Here is a 14296-nt window from a genome sequence, read left to right on the forward strand (position 1 = left end):
TGAGAGTTTTAATCAGAAATGGCTACTATAATTCTGCATGTACAGAGATGATTATATAGTATTTTTTCCTTTATTGTACTTACAGAATGAATTACTGTCTTAGTCCATTCAGGTTGCTATAACAAAGTATCATAGTTGGGGTGAGAAATTTATTTATCAGTTTTGGAGGCTGAAAAATGCAAGATCAGAGTGCTGGCAGAGTCAGTGTCTGGTGAAGGCACCCCTCTTGGTTCATAGACAGCTGGAACAAAATCTGGATCTAGGAATGCACTTGATTTATTTGGGATTTGTGTGATTAAACTGACTCCCAGAGCCTCACATTGGGAGATGTGGAAGATAATTTTTACCCCTTTGTTGATTATCTCATTACAATCAAGCTGGAAAATACTAGGATGTTTTTAGAACCAAGATAATGCTGTTAACATTAGTTAACTATTTCATTTTACTTGGCAATGAACATATAATATTCCATGGATACCAAGGGCTGCCCTAACAAAGTACCACAAAATGGGTGGTTTAAGATAACAAAAAAATATTGCCTCACACAATTCTGAAAGCTAGAAGTCTGAAACCAAGTGTCAGAAGGGCCATTCTCATTTGGAGAGCTCTAGGAGAGGATCATTCCTTTCTTCTTCTTAGCTTTTGGTGGTTCCTTTCAGTCCTTGGCTTATACATACATCATTCCAATCTCTACCTTCATCATCACATGATGTTTTCCCTCTGTGTGTGTCTCTGTATCCAAATCTCCCCTGTCTTGTAAAGACACCAAGTCATTGGATTAGGACCCACCCTAATCCAATTTGACTGCATTTTAACTTGATTACATCTGCAAAGACCCTATTTCCAAATAAGGTCACCTTCTGAGGGGCTGGGTGGGCATGAATTTTGGGAGGACTATTCAAACTAGTGCACTATGCATAAGAAAATTTTTTATTTATGCTTTCAAATGATACCTTGAAAAATATTTTTATTTAAAAAAATTTCTTAACGTTTATTCATTGTTGAGAGACAGAGACAGAGCATGAGTGGGGAAGGGGCAGAGAGAGGGAGACACAGAATCTGAAGTGGGCTCCAGGCTCCGAGCTGTCAGCACAGAGCTCACGCAGGGCTCGAACCCAGGAGATCATGACCTGAGCTGAAGTTGGACGCTCAGCTGACTGAGCCACCCAGGCGCCCCGAAAAATATTTTTATTTTAATGTCCTTTGGTCTAAATGCCAAATATAAATAGTCCTATATGCAAATGTTCAGATATACTGTCTAAAATTAATATAGAATTTCTCAAAGTTTACAAAACAAGAAACATGTGGAAGGATATGATATTGTTATTTTTTTCTGATTTAAATTTATCAGAATAGTGTCAAGTGGGTGGCTTAGTTGGCTGAGTGTTGGACTCTTGATTTCGGCTCAGGTCATGATCCCAGGGTTGTGCGATGGAGCTCCGCATCTGGCTGGCTCCACACTGAATGTGGAGTTCACTTAAGATTCTGTCTGTCTCGGGGCGCCTGGGTGGCGCAGTCGGTTAAGCGTCCGACTTCAGCCAGGTCACGATCTCGCGGTCCGTGAGTTCGAGCCCCGCGTCAGGCTCTGGGCTGATGGCTCGGAGCCTGGAGCCTGTTTCCGATTCTGTGTCTCCCTCTCTCTCTGCCCCTCCCCCGTTCATGCTCTGTCTCTCTCTGTCCCAAAAATAAATAAACGTTGAAAAAAAAATTAAAAAAAAAAAAAAAAGATTCTGTCTGTCTCTCTCTCTCTTTCTCTCCCTTCCTCTGCCCATCTGCCCTCACTCACGCATGCCCCCCCACTCTCTCCCCCCCCCCAAAAAATTATCATGATTTCAGCTTAGGTCATGATCTTTCAGTTCTTGGTTAGTGAGTTCAAACCCTGGGTCAGGCTCTGTGCTGACAGTGCAGAGCCTGCTTGAGAGACTCTCTCCCTCTCTCTCTGCCCCTCCCCTGCTCTCTCTTTCTCTCAAAAATAAACTTAAAAAATAAAAATAAAAAATAAATTATCGGAATAAAGTAAATGATCATTACATTAGAAAGTTTTTGGAGGAGGAGGTTTGTGAGACAGTCATCAAACTTTTGCATTCTGGTACATACGCCAGGTTGACTAGTACATAATCTCACGCTCAAAAAACCTACAGTTCTGTTGAGAGGCAGATTACAATATAGCATGATGAGTGCAATAGTAGAATTGTACATAGGGCTGAGGACGAAATAATGATCTATATTGAGTTCTAAAACTGTGTGTGTGTGTGTGTAAGACAGAGGCAGAGAGTAAGGGATGGAGGGATGGTGAAAGTGAGAGAGAGAAAAAAGAGAGTTAACTAATAGTTTTCAAAGGAAAAATAAGTAAATCAAAGTTGTTTATTCCATATACACTAATTTGAAAGTAATGATGCTCACAATGTTAACATAGTTCCACTCTATGTGAAAAATATTGATTTATTCCAAAATGTAGATTCTCTGACCAAGTATTTTCTTTTGGATCTCGAGGATCTGCTAAAGGTAAAGCTCTCCTGTAGCTAATTGGGAAAATTCAGTGGGGTTGTCCCTACAATATTTATAATACTTAGCAATACTTATAATACATATAATAACTTGAAAAATTACAATGCCATGAAACAAACATCAGCCTGTTTAACTGCTGACTCTGTGACTGAAATAAATTGTTTCCCTTGGTTCTTCCCCTGCACCAAGGTGTTTTTTAAACCGAAATTAGCTGTAATAATTTGCTCTGGAAGATGTGCTGTGCTGCTTTGGATTGTTTTTCTTTTTCTCCCCACCATCCCACAACTTACACTTAGTTTTGATTAGGTGATACACTCAGGTGGCTCAAATTTTGATAGTTATTAGAATCTATACAATTAAAAGTCTTTCATTTTTTGTGCCCAGCCACATAGTTCTTCCTAGAGGCATCCTGTGTTAACTAACTTCTCTTGTTTTTGCTTTTAGAGCTATTTCATGCATATATAACCACGGGCACTTGCAAACATGCACATACTTACTTATGTTTCCTATTTTTATACATTTTCTGTACTTTGCTGAAGATCATTCCATGTTAGTACATAAAGAGCTCTGGCTACGTAGTATTATTCAATTGTATGGATGTGCCATAATTTTTTTAACCAATCCTCTGCTGAGAAATATGTAGCTTGTTTCCTGACTTTTGCTATTACCTTTCTGCAACAAATAACCTTGTAATAGGCCATTTCAGATGTGTACTATCTGTAGGATAATTTTCTAGAAATGGGATTGCTGGATTGGATGGTATGTGCCTTTGTCATTTTGATGGATATTGCCAAATTATCCTCCATAGAGGTTGTACCAATTTATACTTACACTAGTAATAGATAAAAGTGCTTGTTTCCCCAACCCTCACCAACACATTGTGCTATCAAACATTATATCTTTGCTAATATGATAGGTGAAAAATGATATCTCATTGTGGTTTTAATTTACATTTATGTTCTGAGTAAGGTTGAGCATCTTTTCATATATTTAAGACCCTGTGATATTTATAAAAATAATTCCCTTTTTATGATGGTTGGGATGCTACTGGACTGATGGCATAATATCTTTTCTCCTTAACTTATACCAATGAACATGTTTTTTTTTTTTTACACAAGAAAACAAGGGTAATTCCAAAGAGCACCTTAAACTCTAAGTCAGAACATTTTATGTGTTTTAAAAATTCACTAGCTTTTTACAGTTAACTCCTTATACAGCTAACGTATCATAGTTGATAAACAACTGAACCAATATCCCCTAGTAATTTTAAATGATTTAAATTACTTATAAGAAATTTAAACCAATATTGTGTTGGTTTTTAGTATATTTCATACTTAAAATGTTTCTATCTTAAGAAAAAAGAATTATTTTTTACTAAGAAACTTACCCATGTATTAGAATTTACACAGAATTATTTAAAATTATATGTTCTCATTTAAAATATGCATTTGCAATTTTCTTTCTCAATGCCTAAGACACATTATAGGAAGGTTAGAAGTTCAGTGTATATTTAAATGTGCTGGCTGATTCATAAATGGCTCTGGACTCCTTTGCATCATACAACAAATTGTTCTCAGAGCTTTGTCTATGGCATTGTATATCACTTCTATTATAGCACTTATCAATGTGTGCCATGTATCATCATTAGTTATTTATGTGTCTGCCTTTCTCACTAGATTGTGAACTTCTAGATGATATAATTTGCATTCCCCTTTAGCACTAGCATAGACTCCATACTCATAAAATGTTTGTTGAATTGAATTGAAGCACATTTACTTTGGGGTTCTGAGGTTGCATTTTTAAAAACACTTTTCCACCTAGTTTTTATTTCATTTTTGCATAATGTCTTATTCTAATGCTGCTCGACTTTGCTTTCTGCTGATATTATTGACTTTGTATTGAAAATAATTACTCAAAATTCTCCTCTAATAATAGCATTGAAGAGGTAGATTTTTTTTAATTGTACATATATTTCCTTACTGTTCTTCATTTTCTTCCATCAAAGTCCTACTTTACTTTTAACCAGAGGCAGTTCCAAACATTTACTGGGCAATAGTGGGTAGATTGGGCGCTGTGGTAAGGTATATTAATTGTTTCATGTCACTATGTTCCCAATTTATGTAGGCAATTTGAAATGTGCAATTAAAGTTCTGGTCATTGCTAATATTAAGTAATTTAGAAGGTTCTATAACAGAGTGAACAGCTTTTCAAATGACCTTTTTTTAATTTAAAATTTTATTGAAATAATTATGGATTCACATGCAGTTCTAAGAAATAATACAGAGAGTTCTTTTGTATACTTTACCTGTTCCCTCCAAATGGTGACACCTTGCAAAACTATTGTATAATATCACAACCAGGATATTAATGTTAACACAATCTATCAGTCTATTCAGATTTCACCATATTTACTTGTGTTCATTTGTGTGTGTGGGTTTTAGTTCTGTACAATTTTATCACATATGTAGATTTATGTATCCATGACTGAAGTTAAAATACTGAACAGTTTCAACACCACAGGATATTTTATTGTGCTTTTATAACCATACACATCTCCTGTTTTTTCCCTTCCCCCCCATCATCCTAACTCATGGCAACCCATAATCTGTTCTTTATTTCTAAAATTTTGTCCTTCAAAAATGTTACATAAATAGAATAATACAGTATGAAATTTTATGTAATTAGCATTTTTAATTAAATAATTTTTTGATGTTTATTTATTTTTGAGAGAAAGAGAGCATGAGCAGGAGAGGGGCACAGAGAGACAGAGACACAGAATTTGAAGCAGGCTCCAGGCTCTGAGCTATCAGCATAGAGCCAAACATGGAGCTCAAACTCACGAGCCATGGATCATGACCTGAGCTGAAGTTGGACACTCAACTGACTGAGCCACCCAGGCGCCCCTTATGTGATTAGCATTTTGATCAGTGTAATTCCCTGGAGATACATCTAAGTTTTTCTGATTATCAATAGTTTATTCCTTTTTATTACTGAGTAATATTCTATGTTATGTATGTACCACAGTTTACTAAACCAGTCACATATTGAAGGAAATCTGGGATGATTCCACTTTTGGGCTATTACAAATAAAGTTGCTATGAATATTACTGCACAGGTTTTTGTGTAAACACAAATTTTCATTTCTTGGGCTAAATGACCAGGGGTAAAATTGCTGGGTCATATGGTAGTTGCATGTTTGCTTTTATAAGATACTGTCAAACTGTTTTACAGAGTAGCATTCTTACCCTAAATGAGTGATCCAGTTTTTTCCTCACCCTCACCAGTATATACCGTTGACACTATTTTTCATTTTAGCTATTCTTATAGGTTTGTCGTAATAGCGCAATGTGGTTTCAGTTTGTGGTTCTCTAATGGCTAATGATGTTGAACATCTTTTGGTGTGTTTGTTTGCCGTCTTTGTATCCTCTTCAGTGAAATGGCTCTTCATTGTCTTTTGCCCATTTTCTAATTGGACTGTTTGTTTTGTGTTTTTACTATTGAGTTTTTGAGTTCTTTATATATTCTAGATTTAGTTCTTTGTTGGATATGTGGTTTGTAAGTATTTTTTCCCAATCTGTAGCTTATCTTTTCATCCTCTTAATAGGATCTTTTGCAGAGCAAAAGATTTAACATTTGATGAAGTCCAATGATTCAATAATTTCTTCTTATGAGTTGTGCTTTTGGTGTCATCTAACAACACTTCACCTATCCCTGGATACTAAAGATTTTCTAATAGTTTTATACTTTCATTTTTATCATTTAAGTCTGTGATCCATGTTTAATTTCTTCAGCACTATTTGTTGAAAAAGTCTGTCTTTTCTTCTTTTCTCCATTGAAGTGCTCTTATAGTTTTGAAAAAAAAATCACCTTGGTTTGTTTGTGTGTATCTATTCCTGGGCTCTTTACTCTGTTCCACTGATATGGGTGTCTCTTTTTTCATTAATAACATACTGTCTTGATTACTGTAGCTATATGGTAAGCCTTAATATTAAGTAGACAGATTCCTCTTCCCACTTTATTCTTTTTTCTCAAGGTACTTTTAGGTATTCTAGTGCCCATTTTATATAAATTTTATAATTAGTTTGTGTCAATAAGTCCTTGCTGGAATTTTAATTGGAATTAATCAAACCTACAGATCAATTTGGGAGAATTGACGTATTTTCTATGTAGAGTCTTCCAATGCATGAGCATGATATGGCACTCCATTATTTAGGTTTTTCTACCCAGAATAGTCTCTTTTGTGTTTTCCTTGTTTTGGTGTCAGATGAGACTACATACAGTAATCTGAATTTCAAAGTTTAGGCTTGCTGAGAATGATTAAATTCATTACTATTCATTCACTATTTACTTATTCATTCATTCATTCATTCATTCATTCACAATGCAGATATATTTATCTTGCTCCATTGCAATTGATAGATACTATTTTATTTGCAGTATTAATATTGATTTTAAAAGTTATAACCCTATAAACAAATGAGAAATTGTACTAAGGAAAGGACATTAATGTTGTACACTAAGGAATTTTTGTAATGATATTTACTGTAAAGATTTCTGTCTTTGGTACTAAATAAATATGATGGGATGAGGGAGGGATTCCTGACTAAAGGAATAGGATTTAGCAGAGGGAGGGTATAATCTTTGAAAATTTTCTTATTTGGCAATTTTAACCCCAGTATCAAGAGAAAGAGAGGGTATGAAGAGAGTCAACTTAGGAGGTAGGACTAAGTGATTACATATTTAGGAAAGAGTAGAAATAAAAGGGCTGTACTGGAGAGATCCCATTAATGGAGTAATGCAAGCATTTAGGTAAGTTTTTAACTCTTCCTTGAAATAGGAATATCAATTTTTCTTGAGTTTTCTTGAGTCATTTATTCATTCAACAAGTATTTATGGAGCCCCTACAGTTTTCCCTGTATTTTGCTGGGGTCTGGCAACATATAGCTGTTAAAAGACAGGATCCCAAGACCCAGCAGTTGGTCGCTCCCTTGCTCCCTTTGTGTGGTACCTGCTTCCAGTGGCCCTGAAGGTTTGTGGGCCAGGGGTGGCCCCAAAGATTAGGAAGTGAAGGGGGAACAGGTGTTCAGGTCTAACTGCTTGGCGGCACACTTGCAGTGAGCCTTGGAATGAGGAGGAAACTGCAAGGATAGACCCAGGAGCAATGGCATCCAAAGAGAAACAAGCGGTGAAAAATCTCAACATAGAAAATGCCCAGCAGGAAAATGAAAGAGAACAGGGCCCTGTGCAGAATGGAGAGGAATCACTCAATTCGAGAGGGAGTGAAAGCCAGAAGCCTGGAGGAAATGTTAGCCTGGGGCCAATGAGATGACTTGTCCCTAATTTTCAGTGGAACATACCTAACAGGCATATTGATCACAATCAAGAGGGAGATGGTGTAGAAAAGTTCATACAGCAGATGATGGAAATCAAGAGAAAGACTAAGGAGCAGCAAATGAGGCATCATAAGTGCTTCCAAACTCCTGAACCTGATAATCATGACTTTTGCCTTATACCTTGAATCCTAAGGTTTTCACTGAGGTTAATAATGTGGCCTCTGCTCTACAAGCTTGTAGTTTTGTGATTTCATTTTTCTGTAAACCTTTTGATGTTTCTACTTACCAATTTATAATTAAATATTGTTTTGTCTCAGTATGAAACTTTCTGTCCAGTAGGGCAATTTCACTTAATTTTAGGAAAAACTATCCTTTTCACAATATTAAATTAATAAAGCGGTTTAAAAGCAAAAAAAAAAAAGTATCCCTGAGTTCATGGAATTTAAAATGTGATATGACAAGTAATATAGCAATAACAGCATCTATATAGATTTATTTCAGCAAGTAAATGGCATGATAAATTTATTATTTGAATAGGCCTATTTATGGTATTAGTAGTAAGTACAAAAAGGAATATCAACCTTGTATATCAGTTTTTAAGTTACAAGGATATTTCTGGTTTTACTATTTTTTAAGGTTTTGGATTTCTACATGTATTGACTTGATTGTCAAATGAATTAATTATGACTTATATAGGTGTTTTCTGACCATCAATACACAGCATTTTAAGTATATTTAGTGAATTGGTAATATATGTCAAAAGGAAAGGCATATACAACCTTTGATATGAGAAATCGACATTAATAAATAGCTGATAATGTTAAAAATATGAGTTGCATTGTATTTTCCTCTTTGTTCAAAAAAGATCAGGGAGTCTATAGAAACCTGTGTAATGTTCATATTTAAATAGATATCCTGGAAAGCAAAACAAGTATGCTTCCTGACATGTTACAGTTGAAACCCACTTTATCTTTTTAAAAATTTTTAAAATGTTTATTTATTTTTGATAGACAGGTGGGGAGGGGGAGACACAGAATCTGAAGCAGGCTCCAGGTTCTGAGCTGTTGGTTGGCACAGAGCCCTATGCAGGGCTTGAAGTAGTGAACTGTGAGATCATGACCTGAGTTGAAGTTAGACGATCAACCAACTGAGCTACCCAGGTGTTCCGAAGCCCACTTTAAAATATGTTTTTAGGGCACCTGGGTGGCTCAGTTGGTTAGGCGTCTGACTTCAGCTCAGATCATGATCTCATGGTTCATGGGTTCAAACCCCACATTGTCTCTCTGCTGAGAGCTCGGAGCCTGGAGCCTGCTTCAGATTCTGCCCCTTCTCTGTTCGCACTCTTTCTCTTTCTCAAAAATAAACATTTTTTAAAAATTTAAAAAAGCAAAATATGTTTTAAATTGAATGACATGTTAATAGGAATATTGGGAATGAGTATATATTTCAAACTGCTGATTCCTTTGTATATTTCATTTGTTAGAGCACAACCACTTATTTTTACTTTTAAAAATTCCTTTTGAATATTATGAATTTTTGAACTTCCTCTTCCTTTTAAAACCGTTTTTTAATGTTTATTTATTTTTGAAGGAAAGAGAAACAGCATGAACGGGGGAGGGGCAGAGAGAGAGGGAGACACAGAATCCGAAGTGGGCTCCAGGCTCTCAGCTGTTAGCACAGAGCTTGACATGGGGCTTGAACTCACCATGAGATCATGACCTAAGCTGAAGTCAGAGGCTTAACCGACTGAACCACCCAGGCGCCCCTGAACTTCCTATTCTTAATGAATTCCTTTTTATGTATTTCTTTTTGAGATATTAGTGATTTTCACTATTTGCTTTCTCCGCTATTCTCAGTAAACACATCTCTGGAAAATTCTCCATAAATTACTAAGGAAGATTAAAGGGATATCTAGTTTTGTAAGGAATGATATTCGCAGGGTTTTCTGTGAAAATCTGAATTTTCATGAAATAGAATTTCATAAAACACGGTATCTCATGTAGCTGCCTTTTATAAAAAGCCATATCAAAATATTTATAATTGCAGTCAAATTAATCAATGCAATGTGATTTGTTTGAATTTTGATTGGAGAAACAGTCTTTTATTTTGGGAACTGGTAGGTATAATCTGGGTTATGAGAACTAGATATCCAGTCTAGCCCAAGATATGGGTGGAGTGGTTACTGTAGAATGGAACTGTAGAGCATTCCAAAAGTGAGGCAGCGAAGAGAAGATAAATTGTTTTTGAGCTTCAAGATTCCATATTGTCTATATGTATTTATTTTGTTCTTTTTTTCTCTACCTCATAGTTTTTATTCACTCTTATTACAGGCTTGCACATGGCCAACATAGCCTTTGAGGCCATTCTGTATCATGACCTCTTGGCTTTGTTCCCATTGCTACCTACATTAGTCTCTTGTTTCCTAGTTCAAATTCATGGGAGGAAATCTGCTCAATCTGTTTGTTTGTGTTTTTTTTTTTCATGCTGGCCACCTCCTAGTCTACTGGCCAGTCAATGGATTGATTATTTTTGAGTTACATTGCTCCTTCCTGGTCTATAATTACCCATAGTCATGCATGGGAATTCTGGGTCATATAGTATAAAACATGACTGTCTGTGGCTGACTGTGTAGGAACAGTGGGCAGGACCATCTCACTTAGCAAGGACTTTAGTTTTCACTATGATTAATAATAGTAAAGGGTAATTTATGAAAATATGCTACCTTCAAGTAGGCTTATTTAGGCCTAAAAGCTAGTTTTTAGAAAGAATACCTACTCTGTGTTATAGTTATCTGGGGTTTCATGTTGATTCAGAGTTGTCTTAGTTCTTGGTTTTAGAAAGTTTGGGGTGCCTGGGTGGCTCAGTCTGTTAGGTGTCTGGCTTCGGCTCAGGTCATGATCTCACAGTTTGTGGGTTCGAGCCTTGCGTCGGGCTCTGTGCTGATAGCTCAGAGCCTGAAGCCTGCTAAGATTCTGTGTCTCCCTCTCTTTCTGCCCTTTGCCTGCTCACACTCTGTCTCTCTCTCTCTCAAAAATAAATAAACATTAAAAAAATTTAAAAAGAAGAAAGTGGCTGATACCCTAAAGTTTGCATTGCACATATTACTCTTGGGAAAATGGACAAATTTCAGATCTTCATTTTACAATATTTATATGTATTGCATTAATATAATAAAGTGTAAATCGTTTGGATACTGTCTACCGGTAGTTCATTATCCAGTTTGAACCTCATTGACTTTACAGAGATAACTAATTGGTTTGGTTTATCTATTCAGGACTGTGTCAGCCTTTCTGTAGACTGAGCCAAGAATACAAATGCAACTGTGCATACCATACATGTAAAACTTAAAAACATTTTAAACCAAGCTTACAAACTATTAAGTAGAATAATGTATTCTCATGTTTTGACATATGCCTTTATAATGAACTGGAAGGTTAAGTTCAAGTTTAGAATTCTCAGACTCCTCACAGGTTAACGCTAGAATATGATTGCACTGGGAAATCTGACTTCTAATCCTTGGCTGGCCTTCTCCTTAGATACCTGACTTTGTCTTGCATGAGGGGCCTTACTCTAATGTAGGTTTCACTCCAGCCTAGCTATATAAGCTCTGTCCATGGTCCCGACTTGCTTTTACACCCCCTTGGAGCCAACAGTAGGCATATAGATAGCAAGATCCCCCCTCCGGAACAGCACTTCAAAATGGGTTCCAAGAGAGAATTAAGCCATAATACCCCAAGGCATTCATTAGATAAAAATAATAAAATTGCACCATATTTAGGAGAATGGGTAAAATGGTTACATGAATAATTTTCTTTAGGGCTTAAGAAAAGCTAGTGAGCTGAGAAAGGCTGGTGGAGAGAAGACCTGAAGAAGAGGTCCGTGTGGGCTCATGCTCATGAAAGTGGCTTAGGGATATTTGGCTAACATACATTGTATACAGTGTGCTCTTGGTGGGGGATATTTGGGCGGGAAACTTGGGGATCTTTGGTACTTAAATTATGATCTAGAAGGGGGAGGCACAGGCTTCTGATGGTTCTTTCCCTTCGGCCCCATAGATTCCTCTCCTAGAACTAGGAGCAGCTTAAGAATGGCTAGAGTGAGGTCTGCTAAATTATGGGGCCCCTCTTGCCCATAGCAAAGTGTGGCACTTCATCCATTAATTGTTTTTCACTTTTTAACTATTAGATGCTATGCTAATTTTTTGTGTTTTTTAAAAAATATAATTTATTGTCAAATTGGCTTCCATACAGCACCCAATGCTCATCCCAACAAGTGCCCTCCTCAATGCCCATCACCCATTTTCACTCTCCCCTACCCCCATCAACCCTCAGTTTCTTCTCCGTATTTAAGAGTCTCTTATGGTTTGCCTCCCTCCCTTTCTGTTAGTAACTTTTCTTTTCACCTTCCCTTCCTCCATGGTCTTCTGTTAAGTTTCTCAAGGTCCACATATGAGTGAAAACATATGATATCTGTCTTTGACTGACTGACTTAGTTCACTTAACATAATACCCTCCAGTTCCATCCATGTTGCTGCAAATGGCATGATTTCATTCTTTCTCATTGCCAAGTAGTATTCCATTGTATATATAAACCACATCTTCTTTATCCATTCATCAGTTGATGGACATTTAGGCTCTTTCCATAATTTGGCTATTTTGAATGTGCTGCTATAAACATTGGGGTACATGTGCCCCTATGCATCAGCACTCCTGTATCCCTTGGGTAAATTCCTAGCAGTGCTATTGCTGGGTCATAGGGTAGTTCTATTTTTAGTTTTTTGAGGAACCTATGCGTCAGCACTCCTGTATTCCTTGGGTAAATTCCTAGCAGTGCTATTGCTGGGTCATGGGGTAGTTCTATTTTTAGTTTTTTGAGGAACCTCCACACTATTTTCCAGAGCGGCTGCACCAGTTTGCATTTCCACCAACAGTGCAAGAGGGTTCCTGTTTCTCCACATCCTCACCAGCGTCTATAGTTTCCTGATTTGTTCATTTTAGCCACTCTGACCAGTGTGAGGTGGTTTCTCAGTGTGGCTTTGATTTGTATTTCCCTGGGGGAGAACTGAGAACTTTCCCCCTGAGATCAGGAACATGACAGGGATGTCCACTCTCACCACTATTGTTTAACATAGTGTTGGAAGTCCTAGCATCAGCAATCAGACAACAAAATGAAATAAAATGCATCAAAATTGACAAAGAAGAAGTCAGACTTGCACTTTCTGCGGATGACATGATACTCTACATGGAAAACCCGAAAGACTCCACCAAAAGCCTGCTAGAACTGATACATGAATTCAGCGAAGTCGCAGGGTAATTTTTTGGCTTGAAAGAATGTTTAGATGTAATCAGACTTGATTATGATGCCATTGAACATGGCAGAGTAGGGAACCCCCAGAATTTATCTTTTTACACAAATAGCAAATTAGCAAATATTCTCAGAATCAACTTTATTGGCAATCTGGAAACTAACAAAAAAAAATATAGCAACTAGGCAAATGCTTAATAAAGGAAGAAGCAGTTGAATTCCAGTAAGAGAGCTTGGCGGTGTTTTAACTTACCTAGTCTCCATTCCCTGCTCTCTAGTTTGGCAGAAGCTTTGAAGACAACAGTCCACATTCCTTGTACAAGTTTCTAGAATTGGAGGGAGTAAAGGTGGCCTCATTCTTAAGGAACTGTGGTTGTTTATTTTGACCAGTTTGGTGGCTCCCTGAAGGACTAGCTCAAAAGACTTGCCCTTATTTTGCCTAACTCAGAACTCTCCCAAGGCTGAGGCAGCTACTTGGGAGGCGCCTGTGGAAAACACTTAAAGGCAAATATATTAACCACCACCTCCCATGGCAAGGAATAACAAACAAGATCAACTGAAAATAATATTTAGGTGTACAAATATCTCTTTGAGACCCTGCTTTTAATTCTTTTGTGTACTCAGAAGTGAAATTGCCGGATTATATGGCAATTCTATTTTTAATTTTTTGAGGAACTGCCATACTGTTTTCTGTAGCAGCTATACCATTTTGCATTTCCACTAACAGTGTTCAAGGACTCCAATTTCTCCACATTCCTACCAACCCATATTATTTTTTTTAATAAAAGTCATCCTAATTTTTGGAGGTGCTATCTCATTGTGGTTTTTGATTTGCATTTGCCTAATGATGTTGAGAATCTTTTCATGTACTTGGCCACTTCTATATCCTCTTTGGAGAAATACCTATTCAAATCTTTTGTCTTTTTTTAACCACGTTGTTGTTTTTGAGTTGTAAATTTCTTTATATATTCTGGATATTAATCTCTTTTCAGATATGAATTGAACATATTTTTCCCATACCATAGGTTGCCTTTTCACTTTGTTGATTGTGTCCTTAATGCACAGAAACTTTTGCATTTGATATAGTCCAGTTTATTTTTTTTTTACTTTTGTTGCCTGTGCTTTTGGTGTCATTTCCAAAAAATCATTGC

General features: G+C 36.7%; 1 protein-coding gene and 1 pseudogene across 2 annotated transcripts in view; both read left to right on the forward strand.

Moving 5' to 3' along the window:
- The window catches only part of COL4A5 (collagen type IV alpha 5 chain), a 243941-nt gene that overhangs the window by 36539 nt on the left and 193106 nt on the right, over positions 1-14296 (forward strand). The gene's annotated exons all lie outside the window — the stretch shown is intronic.
- On the forward strand, positions 7670-8026 carry LOC115507439 (annotated as a pseudogene).

This window comes from Lynx canadensis, chromosome X (genome assembly GCF_007474595.2).
Source record: "Lynx canadensis isolate LIC74 chromosome X, mLynCan4.pri.v2, whole genome shotgun sequence".
Taxonomy (NCBI): domain Eukaryota; kingdom Metazoa; phylum Chordata; class Mammalia; order Carnivora; family Felidae; genus Lynx; species Lynx canadensis.